At 39.5% G+C, this 15,059-nt stretch overlaps 1 long non-coding RNA gene across 1 annotated transcript; it reads left to right on the plus strand.

Moving 5' to 3' along the window:
- Positions 1 to 52: 52 nt before the first annotated feature.
- LOC128150378 (uncharacterized) lies at positions 53 to 11,789 on the plus strand. Its single transcript, XR_008238036.1, has 3 exons — positions 53 to 146; positions 6,847 to 7,020; positions 8,926 to 11,789. It is a non-coding gene; the product is annotated as an uncharacterized LOC128150378 (long non-coding RNA).
- Positions 11,790 to 15,059: the final 3,270 nt, after the last annotated feature.

Raw genomic sequence — 15,059 nt, forward strand, 5'->3', positions numbered from 1 at the left:
CTGAGGGGAAACGAGGGGAGCGGCCGCGGGGGGCCGAGGCCGGCGGCGGGAAGCTGGTTCGTCTGCTGGTGCCGCCCGGGGCCTGGGCCCGGGCCTGGGCCCGGGCCCTGGCCGGCGGTGGGCAGGGTGGAAATCGGCCAGCCCGTGTAAGTGTGGGTGTCTCCCCCTGGGCCTTAGCAAACCTGGATGAGGGCGTCCGGTCAAGCCAGGTGTCCCCCCTCCCTGCCTCTTCAGGCGGGTGTCGGTTGCAGGGTTCCCTGGGGAGGTCCATGTGCAGCAGCTCTGCACGCCAGGGCCCCCCGCATCCTCGAGGTGCCTCAGGTGCAGCGCGGTGGTGGGGTTTGGTGGTGGTTATCGGCTCCCCTCTTCCCCTCGTGTTGGTGGTTATCGGCTCTCTCCCTCGTGTTGTGCGCAGTGAAGGTGTGAGGGTCGTGGGGCCAGCGCCCCTGCATTACCGCAGTGCGAAAGAATCAGCTGCCGTTCACCTAAACTAAGGGCAAAGAGTGGAGGTGCAAAATATCCAGGTTCGATTCTTGGTTGGTGGGAGTTTGAAGGGTGTTAGAAACGTTTCTACTGCTTTTGCTAGCCAAAAAAAACCCCCACTGTGTAAAGTGGGGTTAGTTTTTTTTCACAGGGGTATTGGGAAGCAGAAATCATAGTGTGAAGCTGAGATGCTGTATCAAAGGTGACCACAGAAGACATAGAAATAACTACATGCCCTTTCTCTCAGCCCACTGAGTAGATAAGAGCATGTAGATCCAAATATACATAGGATGTTTGTGTTCCTTTACCCAAGCAGACTAGAACTTAAATTATTTTTCCTTATAACTATAAACATTTGTGCTCTAGTGCTGGAAAAAAGTGTCCAAGTGTCAGTCGCCCATCTTAAAGTTTCATATAAAGTTATGCTTCCCTGCAATCTCTGCATCTATTTCTTCTTCATCTATATCTACTGAGTTAACGCTTGGCAAGGATCCTGTGAAGTCCATCTCATGCATAAAGCTTAATGGGTGCTGGTTTCTGGAGCCATTACTAGAAGAGTGGAGCAAGTAGGCTGTTACATTAAAGCCGCCTTTTGAACTTCCATTACCCTAAAAGGTATTCTGCTTTGTATCATAAATATTTGTAACTTGTGGTCATAACTACTAGCCAGCTGTCCTCCAGCCTTGGAACAGCAACATCTTAAATGTAACTAAGGTGTAATAAGCTTAAATAATTCATAATATTTCATCTTGACTTTATAATAAATGTGTGTTTAATGGTCTGGAATTACTTTAAACACAATCATGTTCAATGTAGTGTCTCTCTTTCCATGAGGTTTACCTGACCTTTATAGCTTTCAGAGGCCTGGAGAGAGAGATGCACATACTTGTCTTTATGCATGGGTTTGTATCTCTGGTGCCAAATCTTCAGCTGATATAAACTGTCACAGCTCTGTTGAATTAAATAGGGCCTGTGATTTATGCAAGTTGAGGATTTGACTCGCAGACCTCAATAGGACTGTTCACATATTTAAAGGTAATCGAGTGTGTAAGTGTTTGCAGGCTCGGAGCTGATTCACTTGGAATTTTGTCCTAGTAAGAGCTGAGCAAAGGGTAGTTTAGTCTAATACTAGGGAAGTATCCATTGCTAAGACTGAGCTGTTGAAATTTAAGCAGCTAATGTCATGCATATGAAATCATGTTAGAACCTCAGACAGTTTTTCAGCTGAAACATTGCCATTTATAATAGGTAAGGTTCTGATTTTTTCTATTTCAGATCAGATGCTGCTCTTATGCCATTGTGAAAACAACCTTTAAATATAGGAACTCAGTGCACTCTATAACTAAGGACAAAAGATTGTGACTATAAATAGCTTTAAAATCATATTTAAATACTTGGTTGATTATATTTTATAATACTTACAGTGAAACTTTGTGCAGAATATAAAAATACTGCCTGAGTCATCTGACTCCTTTGATGCACTGCATTAAAATTCCTATGTCTTAAGTACGTATCATGGAGTGAACTTTATTTTTCTTCTATTAATAGTTTGAAATTAGGTCACTGTTCTTGTAAGGATGGGCTAAGCCTGTACAACTGATTTTAAAGAAATCACCTATATAAAAAAAATATTTTTTTTTTCATGCTCACCTACAGTGACACCATTCTTTATCTATAATCAGTAATTTTACTGTCTGTTCTGGCATATGTATTGTATGCTGGCAGGTTTTTTTAGATTTGTTTATAGTGACCCCTGCTGCAAAAGATTAAGACTGACATTTCTCTAAACCTTTAAAAAGGCATTTACCCAATTATTTCAGAGTTCAGTTCAAAAGAACCAACCAGTTGTAAATTCAAATAAAGTATATAAAATTTGAAACTCCCTAATTTGGATCATTTTCAGTAAAATTAGTCTAATCATAGAAGGCTTTTTTCCTCTCTTACATGTGTAGGATTTACTTTCTAATGCAATGCAATATGGTTACAAAGTGAAATAGCTTTTCATGTCCCAGATGTAATGCTTGTTCTTTGTGTTATTGTTCTTTGATAAGGGCTAGACTTGACACCAATAAATCATTGTCTGAACTGCTGCATGTTAATGTTTTTAGAGCTCCACTCAGGAAAGAACATGCTTATGTTTATCTCTATTCAAGATAGCAAAATAGTAAAAAAGCAGATTAAAGAATAGGACTAAGTTTAAATACAGATTACCCCTCTGGTTTCAGAAGGACTTAAGTGTCAGCCTATTCCAGTATTGCCCTGAATAGAATGCTTTCTCAAGCTCAGGCTTAAAAATTCTTCAGCACGAGGTATGTGTATGTGCTCTTTTACAAGCAAAAGATCCACTTATGCTCCGTGCTGGCCAAAAGCTGTGTAACCATAGCTAGTGCAGCACTTCACTTCTTAACTTGAACTAATGGGCCCTGCTAACAGCGAGTGCATGAGCTGCAGCTTTATGCTGTTATGGCTTCCTAGCAGTCTGCAGGCTGGACAAAATAAGCGTATGCTTGCAAAAGATGCTCCAGGTATAACCACGGTAAAATCTCTCATCTATATTTTAGTATAAATGTTATCATACATATATATGCCTATATGTTTTTTTAAAGCTGTGTTTAAAGAGTATTATTTAGGCTGCAAAGCCAAGCAAAAAGCCATGCTTAGAGTTCCTTGTGTAATCTTTATACTGCCCTTTGTGCAAATATTTACTGATGAATGGAGGCATCACATGGAAAATTGTGAGATTAGCATAGTGAAATAACCACAAGGAGGCAGAATTAAAATCTGACGAGCAACCTGAATTGTCCCTTTCCCCCCCACTGAGTCCTTCATGTTGCATTCCAGCAGCATTCTCATATGGCTGAGTGCCATTTCCTAAGTCTGATAGAAAGGTAAAAGCTAAATTGAGTGCAGTTGTCCCATATCCTATATTACCAGTGGGCATTGGATCCTGTATCTTTTCCACGGAAGCCATAGTTCAATATAAAACCAGTCAAATCTGTCATTTTATGTAGGATGATGGATTATGGTGATCCTAACAGTGATCAGTGGGAACAAACTCTGCATAGCTGCACTTCTTTCTCTTTTTCTGGGAGCTGGAAAATTGATGCCACCTGAAATGTCAGGAAGGGAGGTGAGCCAGTGAAGCAATCTGCTGGGTCTTCCTCTCTCCCCCTTAAAAACTGGAGGAAATCCAGACCTTCGCAGTGTTACCAAAAATTTGCTGTTGGGGGCAGATGCTGAATTACTTATGGTATGAGAGTGCAACCTGGTTCCTGGCCGCGTTGCAGGAGCATGCTGAGAGTCATATGGTCTGTACTCAGGCTTCATAAAGAATGTAATCCATACTCCTGTTTCCTACCTCAGTGCTTTGGCAGCTCGTGAGTTAGCTGCTTCTGCAGCCATTACTGCTGCTTTGGTGATGGTGTGAGCTGAACCATGAGATGTTCATGTGTTTTGTTATCATCTTGGCAGACTGACAAAGGTTTCCTTAGGAGTGCAACTGGGAGAAGAGAATCAGTGATTTTTAACAGTCCATTTCTCAACAAAAGGTGACAACGTGTAATGACATAAAGGTATATGCACATAGAGGAGGCCAGAAAGACAGAAGAACTCTGCTGGTGCCCTTAGCTTGTCAGACACCAGAAGGCCCCAGTCCAGAAGTAAGATAACTGCATGAACCTAAGCTAATGAGCACTGCTGAGAGGCAGGGCATGTTAGTTTGGGCATGGTGCCACATTAACATGACTCTACATCTTCCAGACGGAAGCTAGCTTATGTCTAGGCAGCTCAGAGCATGAGCAGAGCTTGCTTGTATGTGTCTGCACATGTCTGCGTGGCGTTGCAGAAGAAAAAGCAGTCATTTCCCAATTAATTAGAAAAGGTCTTTGCAAACAATGCAGACATAAGAGCATCTGCCAAAAAAAAAAGCCCTGCTTCAAAACCTCCTCAATTTCTTTTTGTCTACAGTGCCTAGAAGAACATGGCCAGTGTTGAGTCTACTGTCCATCTTGCCAATATAGTCTCAAAGTGCTTTTGTAATACCCATCTGTTTTTGTTTTCTTCTGTTTCTTCCTGCCTTATATTTATACTGAAAGGTCTCTGAGGAAGAGACCATCTCACTGCCTGTGTTTGTATGAAAATACAGTGTGATGGAATCCTCATCTGTGCCTCTGACTCCTAAACACTGTTGTGTGCCCAGCAGTGATATGGGTGACCTGTATTAAGTAACTAACTGTTTGATTTGGGACTGATAGAAATGTCAGTCAGCAGAAGCAGAGATCTGTCAGTAAATGGTTTGCACTGTATTCATATTTTCTACTTGTCAGCTGGACAAAGCATCCATATTTTTATTTTGTGTGGAAGTGAGCATTTGTAAATGGAAGCTCCATGTCACCGTTACTTTCACCACTACTGCAAGCTTATCACTTTGGTCCAATAGTTAGACCATACCTTTAGCCTGTGCCCTGCCTATCTAGAATACTAATGTGACCCCCATAGTTTGAATGCCCCACAGTCTTTACAGTATTTATTGTGATGCCTTCTCAAAATGAGGGTCCTCTATGCTCAGATCCTAAGTTCCACTTTGAAGAATACACTGCAACCAACTTTCTTAGTCCCAACACCTACCAAATGTACTGGCCATTGATGTGTAATTGCTCTGTATATGTTTACAGCAGACCTTCTTTGTGTGTGGATGATGCAGGGTGCATGGTCCATATGATGTAGAGTCCCTATGCACATACAGGATGAAATACCTATTGTCAGAGTGTGTTTGAAGAGCTTTTGAATTGCTCCAGAAAGCACTGGTATTTATTCTTGCAGCCTTGTTTCCCTGTTGTGAAGGACAAAAGCACAGACAAATTACGTGCCTTGTGCAAAGGTAGAGAACCGTATCCTGCATCTTAAAAATCCATTGGTATTCCATACGTGATCTGTTAACAGTGCAGCTGCAGGAAGGAAGATAGTGTGGCTCTTCTCCCAATTGATCCAGCAACTGTTTTGCAGAATTACTCCTGAAACTCCATTATGTGCTAATATGTCTGTATACATAAGGGAATGGAAAAAGAACTAAGTCTTGGAAGGCAGGTAAGGGATACCAAGGCATGTTTAGACCAACCTGTAGACTATTGTTCCTGGGTTACTGCATGCACCTATTTCAAAAGAGGAGGTCTCTTCAGAATCAGAAGCAAACAGTAGCTTAGGGATTGCTAGATGGCAATTCTACTTCTGTAGAGGTCAGTTCTGATTTCTATAAATAAGCATGCTCAAGATTATAGTAAACTTTTTTCTAGGCTGCAACAGTTTTTTGGAAAAAGTCACATTTGGGAGAATCAGAACTAAAGTACTTCACTCAAAATTAGTCCATTGAACTAGCAAAACCCATTATTCCTGCACTATTATCCATATAAAAGCATTTATCCTCTATATTCTACACCATATATATATATATATATATTTGCCTATCAGTTCTCTGCATGTGGGACTAGGGCGCCTTAGAGGCAAATCAGTCTCCGATTTCCTCTGCTGACTCTGCAGAAGCACCCAGGTCAGGAACTTCAACAGCCACGAGGCTGCGTGTCTTGTTACAGAGGGACCGAATCCATCACTTTGGAAAACGGGAGATGATATTGGCAAGTGGAGCAGCCTCAAAATGTCTCCATTATTCCCGTCTGTTTGAATAGCAGCTTAAGTGCTTATAAATTGATCAGATGCTTTCAGCAAGCTATGAAAAGGACTTTGGTCTAGGGAATATTAATCTGAATCTCAGACTCAGTTTCCTCCTCTGCTACAGATGTTCTGTGTGACCTTCGATGAGTGACTCTTTCTGTGTTCCTCATTGTTAAAATGGGCTACTGGTAACATTTCCTGAAATGGTGTGTGAGGATAAATAATAACTATGATATGCTCAGGTATTAGCCCATAAAGGGGCTGCATAAGAATCTTACATTTTACAGGAAAATTCCTGCTAGAAAAATTTTGACCATTCCAGTCAGTGCATGGACAGTAACAGTATCTGATGTTTACCATGTTCCCTGCCTGTTAGTTACTGGCATGACAGTTTGTACAGGCATACCTAAACAGTTCTAACCAAGCAATCTGTGGGTAATTTTGAAACAAGAAAGTTTGTATATAGTCAAAACAGAGTCATAGTACTAGATATCCTGATACAAATTATCATTTAGAGAACTACTTTATTTCTCAGTCATCATTTCCTCTCTTTTCCCATCTTCGAAAGCAAGGTGATGCTTTAAAATCCAAAAAAGGGTTTTTATGTGTGTGACCAAATCCATACAACTGTAAAGATGAAAATAAGAGTCACGTAAGGCCTTTATCACCGGCCTGAAATTCCACCGTCTTCAGCAGAGCTGCGGCTGGAGATGGATTAGCCTGATCCTAGATGAGAACCGAGAAAGATGCAGCTCTTGGCTGCAGGGAGAGACGTGTCTTCCCTTTAGATCCAGCCCCTCTGGAACCAATGACTGCCACCAACAGCTACCGCTGGAAGATCCTGCTAGACCATGGCATGGCCTTCCCCAGGTGAAGTTAGAGCTTGCTTTCTGGTTGTGATTGTAAGGCATGTCAGTATTTTTACTAGTATGGCAGCCTGCAGTTTTGTTAAAGATACTTTGAAAATGGCTCTGTTAACAATCCTAGTGGCCATTCTTTTAAATAACTACCATCAGTCTTGCAGACTCAGTCGCAATATCTGTTCAGTTTGAAGTGTGCACAGTATTTTGTAACCAGGCCAACATTTTGGAAGTAACATAAACATATGTAATGCCTCATCTTTGCTAAATTTAAAGCAATGTTGTTAGGTTCACGAAATAGTGATCCAGCGACCTCAACTTTAATAGTACTAGCAGGCCTAGAAAATGGCCGGTTTGGTTGGTTGAATTTGTCTCGATTATCCTGCAGCATCGCAGGTTATTCATTCTCTGACAATAAGTTCCAAAAATTCCAGTGAATGGAGAATGTTGACACATAAAACTTGGTTGCTATTTCTGTAAAATAACTATTACAGTAACGAACTATATATAGCCAGAAGTAATTGCTTCTGTAAATAAAATACCAGTGAACACATTACAAGATTAAAGAGAAATTTTGAGCTTCCATCACAGCTATTTGCTGACTCCCACCCATATACACCCGATGACTTTGCAGTCATAGCTCTGCAATGCCATGAGACTTAATTTAGGATATGCGTGGCATATTACACTTCCTCACATTCCTAAATGAAATGTTCTTCCATTAGCTGCTTAGTTCTCATTTTAGCTGGCCACTTCACCATTGGTGAAGAAAAGTACAGTCATTTCATCAAATATACTGCAATGCAATTATTTGTTAGTCTTACTTTATAGTTAGGATTTATAAATGCATAATAAAGGCTTTAGGTGGCCGTGGGGATTTGGATGTATTATTTAGACAATATTTTGAAACTCCCACTCTTTAAACAAAGTCTCTTTAAAATGGCAGTTATGCGTAGTAGAAGTAAGATGAATTGCTGGAAGATCAGATCAGAAGTGGTATATCTTAATAAATGTGTGACCAATCTTTGAGAGGGAAGGTGGCATTAAATAGCTTGAATACCATGCTGCTGGAGGAAAAGACACTGGTTAAATACCTTTGAAGGTAGATTTACAGTGATCTCTACCATTCAGTGAAGGAGAAGAGTTATTGCCCATAAGCTGTGGGGTTTTTGCTTACTACTGCTGGTAAAACTAGAAAGCCTGCTCACGCTTTATACCTTTTATTGGTAGGGATTTGACAAGTTCACAAGTGAGAAGTGTAGAGGGCACCTACATAAGGGTTTGAAAGTCCCTTATTTTTTTTCCTAGTCTGTCATTATTTAGACAAAGCTGGTTTTGCATGTGGACCTTTCGGAAAGAATAGAAGTCTATTCCTACAAAATACCTTTTGCTTATTCGGTCCTTATTGTTTCTATTAATATTATCATAAGATCTGGGAGCTGCTGTGATGGAGCAGGATCCTACCAAGCTGTAGGTAGAAGAAAAGCAGACCAGCCTTGTGTGTATTTGTAGGTGTCGCAGTAAAGGAGAGTTTTGAGTCTGAAGCCCAATGGGCAGATGTCTCCAGGGAACTCCTAGGCATAAGGGCAGCATGGGAAAACCACTTCTGTATTTGAATTAAAACATAAGAAAGGAGTTCTGCCTGCTTCTTAGAGTCAGAGATCAGAGCAGGGTGTTGACATCTTGTTAGGAAGGAGCCATTGTAGGCAGAGTGGGGATGGGCTGCATAGGAACCTGAAAGTGAAAATCAACAGCATGAGTTTATGCAAACAAGAATAAATGAGAGCAACCAGTATGATGTTTTAGACAAAAACCTACACAAATTCTTACAACATTCTGAATGAACAAAAGCAGTGCAGGAATACATCTGTCATAACCAAAAAAGCAAGCTGATGCTTCATTGTGTCTTGGACAGGCTGTGATTGAAGATTTCACTGCCAAAAAATCAGCAAGACAAACTCTGAATATAATTCAGAGTAGAAGATGACACCTATGTTATTAGACCTGACAGCAATGTGACAAGAAAGCAGATAACAAGAAAGATTCACTATGGGCAACAAAATCGTATAAACTTGTTTGGTTTGTCTCTTTGTATTTGAATACGTTTGCAACAATTCAACATCAGCTCCTCCAAAAATGCAGATATTTGTGTTCTCAACTTGTTGTCAAACAAAATGACATCAACCAGCAACCCATACTTCAGCAGTGTTGCTTCTGTAACAACAGTAATAAATGCTGTTGATGGGCAATAACCCAGTGTCACAACAGCATCCCAGTCGTAAATAGACATGATACCAAAGAGTACTCCCATTACTCCCCCTTTGTGTACCTAGATAGATCTTTTCTGCCCAGTTTGAGAAACACTTCTCCATAAAGTGCTTTTGTGAAAAAAAGCAAACTGGAAGGTTGAAAGAGAAACACAGAGATGCAGGTCCCAGTGCTTGGCCCATTAAAGGAGGTACTGAGTAAGTTTCCTGTAGAGTTTGGAAAGGCCCTCTATAGAACTAAATAAATTTTGGTTTGCCCTCCTAAGAGAGCTTTGGGAAGCTGTCTTGTAAAGCAGAAGGGTATGGGCAGGTATGTCGAACAGCTGTTTGAAGGGCAAATCTAGAAAACATTCCTGTCCAGGACAATTCCCAGGAACATGTTTAACTTTAATCATGCAGTGTAAATCAATCCTGTACTTCCCACCTGTTGAGGATGGAGCATTTGTGCCTTTCCATTGCAGTGATTGTACCCTTCCAGTGCAGTAACTCGCTGCTACTTTGTCTCCCTTATCTTCAGCTAAAGCTCCCTGAACTCGCTTATGTCAAATGGAGAGCCAGTTCAGAAAACTGTATAAGCACAACATGTCCTTTTTTATTCTGAAGCACTTTGCTGAAGTTACAGATGTCTTTTTAACCTGAACATATGCTTCACTACATAGCTTCACGGCTTCAGAACAGCTATGGTACGACTACAGGCTGTCTCCTGAGGTAAATAAGCACCCACCTGCTAAGCTAGAAAAAAAAGAAGAAAACCATTCACATTTTATATTCCACATGGTGATGCACTGTCCTTATGGAAAAAGGTGAGTGGCAATGTGTCACAGCTTGCCAACTTCCAATACATTTCTGAATGCTGTGTCTCATCGGTAGACTTGAATTTCCGAAGTAAGGAGTGTTAAGTTTCAGTGAAAGACTTGAACTGTTCTATTAATGACCTAATGGGTGAAGTAGGATTCAGTGTTTTTTACTCAAACAATCCCAGACTTGAAATATTTGAACTCCGTCTCATTTCTGCTTGTCTGTTTTCCTGATAGATATTCACATGGATCCAATCATCGGATAAATTTCTGAATCAGCAGAAAACATCTGAACTCCTTCCAAAAATACAAAATAGAGGTCATTAAAATTAGGTATTTGAATCCATTATATCTCAGTACAGTGCCATAGCTTTAAAAGGTGCTAAGTACAATGGGAGCTTTGCCTCATGATCTTGTTATCATCCCTGGACACCAGAACTTGAATATTTAGATATCTCAGTGCATTTGAAATTGTTAGTTTCTGTCCTTTTAGAGTGAGAAGAAAAAGAAACCTAGACAAAGTTTTCTTGAGGAATAGGTCTCATTTAAAACTCATAACTTTAAAACAATTATACTCATTTTTCCAGGCTTGGCATTTCTTAGATCACAACAAAATAAAAAAAAAACCACCCCAAAACAAACTAGGTGTGATATTTCTGTCCTCTGCCATTATTGAAATATTCAGGCATAAAATATAATACTGAAACATCTGGAAAAGGTTATGTAATTAATCCACACATAACTTAGAAATGTTTGGAATTATATTACTCAAATTTTTATACAAAAAATATTAGGCAAAACTAGAAAAGTTTCAGTCCAAAAGAAGTAATTTGTAAAGTTATGAATATATCAGCACAGACTTGGAAAAATGTATTAGAATTGTAGATTAAATTCTACTTTGATTATACTGGATAATAGCTGTTTCTGTGATAATAAATACTAATTATAAAAGCACATTACAGTTTTTAACCTGATTGCTATCCCCCATTTCCTTTCTCTTCCCCTTATGACTCCTTCATGCAGATCGCAGCTTTCTGTGTTTTGGAGCAAGCGTAAGCTACTCCCATATGTTGGAGGAAGAGGTACATAAAGGAACTGGTCCTTTAATTTATAAATATGTGTTTATCCTAATAAATAGAGTGCCAACATTTCTCCCCAGACTAAATCTAGTGTAAAAAATTCAAATACAAACTGGAGCATAAGAGCACAAACCAGAAATCTCATTATTTTGAAAGGGATACAAAGATACGTTAATGTCAGTATAAACAAAGAGATTAAAACAAATAAATGAGCGAAAACAAAACTGAAGCAATGATGTACTACATGATGTGAATAAATATATACTTTTAATTATTTATTTTGTGAAGAATGAAATGGTGTGGGGACTGTGGTACCTACAAGAACAGTAGAGTAATTCAAAAGCAGAAATGTTAGTATTTTCTCTATGCTACTTTTTTAAGCATCACATCTAGATCTTTAGATGCAGTGAATTTCTTCCACTTCCCCTAAGGATGGGTGAAGGATACTGGATTCCTCAGACTCAGATAGAATGTTAAAACCGTGGATATTGAGGATCTCCCAAGGGACTCCTTCAGTTATATTAGTATTAGAGATGGGAAACATTTTTCATGAACAGCACTTCAGAAAAATGCCATGCCTTTATAATTATGACATACATTTTCATCAAATTATTTTGACAGTTACGGTCAGAACAAGAAAATAAATACACAATTGTTTTATTAATATTCAATTTTTTTTTTTCAAAGAAACACTGTAACTAATCTAATTTAAACATTTTAATTAACATTCAGACTACCTGGAAAAAAGCATTCATATAACTTGTCCTATCTTGGATTTATTAAGAGTCAACAGCCCTACATTTGATTCCTTTGGATCAGTGTGGTGGGCTGCTATGGGGAAAATTAACTCCATCTCAGCCAGACCCAATACAATCAGTTACCTATTTGACTTTACAAGAGCAGCATTAGGGCAAGTATACCGCTATTAGTTCATTTAAATTCTGATAACAAGAAGTAACTGACATAATTGTATGAGATTTAGATGAAGGCAGTCAACTCTCACACATTTTTTTTGGAGTGTCTGCTTTCCTTAAAAAAAAAACAAACACAAAAACCAATCAAACAACCCTTTTTTCATATGAAAACTTTAAATTCCATGATGGATTATTTTCAGGTGAGAGCTAGATTGGTTTCAGATACTGGACATTTGTAGTCTGTGGTATTCCTTTTTTCTTTTTGCCCCCAAATGCTTGATATGTCCAAAAGCAGAAATATTTATGGTAGAGAGCAAAAGGATGTCTTTTAGAAGTTATCTGCTAAACATAAATAAATCTAGACTTATTTTTGAATGTATTTAGATAAAATTAAAACAAAACAAAACAAAACCCCTGTTGTTTTCTTTGGTTTTCATAAGGAAGAAAACCTGTTTTCTATTTAGATCAAATACGATTTTTCTTTGCCTTTATAGAACAGCTATCATATCCTAAAATGAAAATGTGAAAGTCAAGAGGGTGCTTTGAGGATAGACATGTCAAAGTTTTGTAGATAGCTATAAGGTTACAGAGGTATAATTGCTAATTAAGTAGCACTAACTCAGACATGCAGTGCTTTGCTCGGGCTCAGAAGTTCCCTGTTACCTGTACGTAATGGGAATGGACTGTGTCCTGTCTTGCTGCAAGTGTTCTGCTTTGCAGGATCACATCTTTTGCTTTCTGCCTCTCTGTGTTAGAGGAAACAAGGGGATTACAATGAAGGAAGAAATTCTTTGTGTTATTGAGAGCTTCTACAGCCCAGTACAGAAAAGACTAAGAAAAAGAGGTGAAGCTTTTAGCTGGATAGATAGTGAGGTGGGTATGTTTTGGCCATGTAAATGCAGAAGAAAAATGGAGTATGACAAACTTAGAACCACACCCACAAATGTAAAAAGGAGAAAGAAAAGTAAAATGAACTGTGGAGGAGTAACTGTGACCTGCTAATCCTTTGTGTCTTTATTCTGTTTGTGAACTCTAAAGTCATGAGTAGTTTAGTGGTCAACTGTTTTCTATTCTGTGTTTGCCAGTAGAGGCCCATTAGGCATCAGCACATGGGAAAAGACAGCTCTGTCAGTCCATACCTCAAACTTTTCTCCCAGCCTTGACTCCCTTCCTTCCCTTATGAGAAGTATGTTAGAGCAAAAACCATTGCTGGACTGTCCATGTCTTAAAAAAGTTGAAACTGCCACCTACACTAGGAAACGAAGCTTGGCTTTAATAACTTTAAAGACGTAAATATTATGTACTTGTGTAGCTAGGTACTACATTTCAGTTCTCCAAAGACATGTGCAGGAATAAGTCTATTGAAGAGTCCTGAATCCTGATGTTTCAGATTGTATAGTGTTATGCACATACATATAGGCCTTTTTAGGCTTTGGCCATCATTGTAACTGGTTAATGAAGCCAGATAGAAAACACAGCTCAGCATGTCCTACATGGCAATACTGCAAATACTGTAAATCATTACATCACTTCTTTATTCTGCCTTAGTTTCTCAATTTTAAAAAGTTTGAGTTCTTGAAGACTACAGTGGGAAAAGGCTGGAGGAAGACTGTGGGAATCATGAGATACAGGTTTTATTAATGACTCTGTTAATGACTTCATATGTGACTTTAAGCAGGTGATTAGGACTAAATTCTCAAAATTGTCCACTTGAGATATCTAAAATATCTCGTCAGATATTTTACAATTAAAGCCCTCAAAATTCAGAGGCACTTCCAAAACGTAGCCCTTTAATCATTCTCTTTCTCACTCCTCTGCTCTGTAAAGTGGTGATAATACCTACTTTTGAAAAGCCTGTTCTTTTTACATTTAATTCATACTACTGAATTGATGCACAATTTAAAATCATCAAAAAAAATTCAGCAGAAGCTGGTAATGATAGTTACACCTTGGGCACACTTATTATTCCACTGCAGCTTATCAACTGTGAAATGAGTTTGCCTTGGAGCGTCACACGTAATAGTGACAGATGCTCCAAACCTTGTGCAGGGTGCTGGGTAAGGCAGTAGGATGAAGCCCAGCAATACTTCAGTAAAGTGCATACACCCTGCCACTACTCTCAGGAACCTTACTACATCCAGCGATGGCTAGGCACACAAATATCAAGTTGCCCTGACTCAGAGCTTCCCCTATTTTTTAAATATCTTCTGGTGTACTCACACTAAATACTTCAGCAGAACAGTAGGTCTTTCTAGCCTGTTCTTCTGGGAGGAATATGCTGTATCCTGCCATGTGTTGTCTGGCTTGCCCTCCTGTAGTGTATGAGGAAGCGGAGAGTCAATTCTCTTTCCTGGAGGAAAACACAGTCAGATTTCCTCAAAGAGTTTCTTTTGGGGAAGTCCACCTCCAACGAGGAACAGTTTCCAGCAGCAATAATACTGTGGTACTCTATGGAGAGCAATAAAAAGAGCAAAAGCCAACAGGAGCATGGATAAATGACAACCGATCTCGAAATGCATTGGGTGTCCAGCCTCAGGGTCTGTGACAACCTGAGGACCAGCTTTCCCATGATGAATTGCATTTAGCACTAGGCTATGCTTGCTCCCTGCCTGAAATTGCTTAGCTGGTAGAGAAGAAAGGAATGAAGAGGATCTGTCCTTTTGCCTACTTAATCTGCGTGGTTGGTTTGGGGTTTTTTTGTTTTGTTTTTTTTTAATATGATACAAAATCATTAATTCAAGCAGCATATATACTGTGGTTTTTTGTTGTCTTTTTTTTTCTGTGTGCTCAAGAAAGCAACAGCCTGGAAAGGCAAGACTGAAGTTCAAGTTCCTGTCCTCTTCTGGTTCTGATGCAGAGAGTGAGCTGTACCTTTAGAAAAACACTTCTTCCAAGGCTCACCCTGTGCGCGTGGAGAGGCCGTTCTAGAGCAGGGGGTTCTCTCGCAGTCTGATCCATTCCAGAATGCTCTCTTTGTCACTCTGCCCCAAAA

Source organism: Harpia harpyja, chromosome 13, assembly GCF_026419915.1.
Source record: "Harpia harpyja isolate bHarHar1 chromosome 13, bHarHar1 primary haplotype, whole genome shotgun sequence".
In the NCBI taxonomy this organism is placed as follows: Eukaryota; Metazoa; Chordata; class Aves; order Accipitriformes; family Accipitridae; genus Harpia; species Harpia harpyja.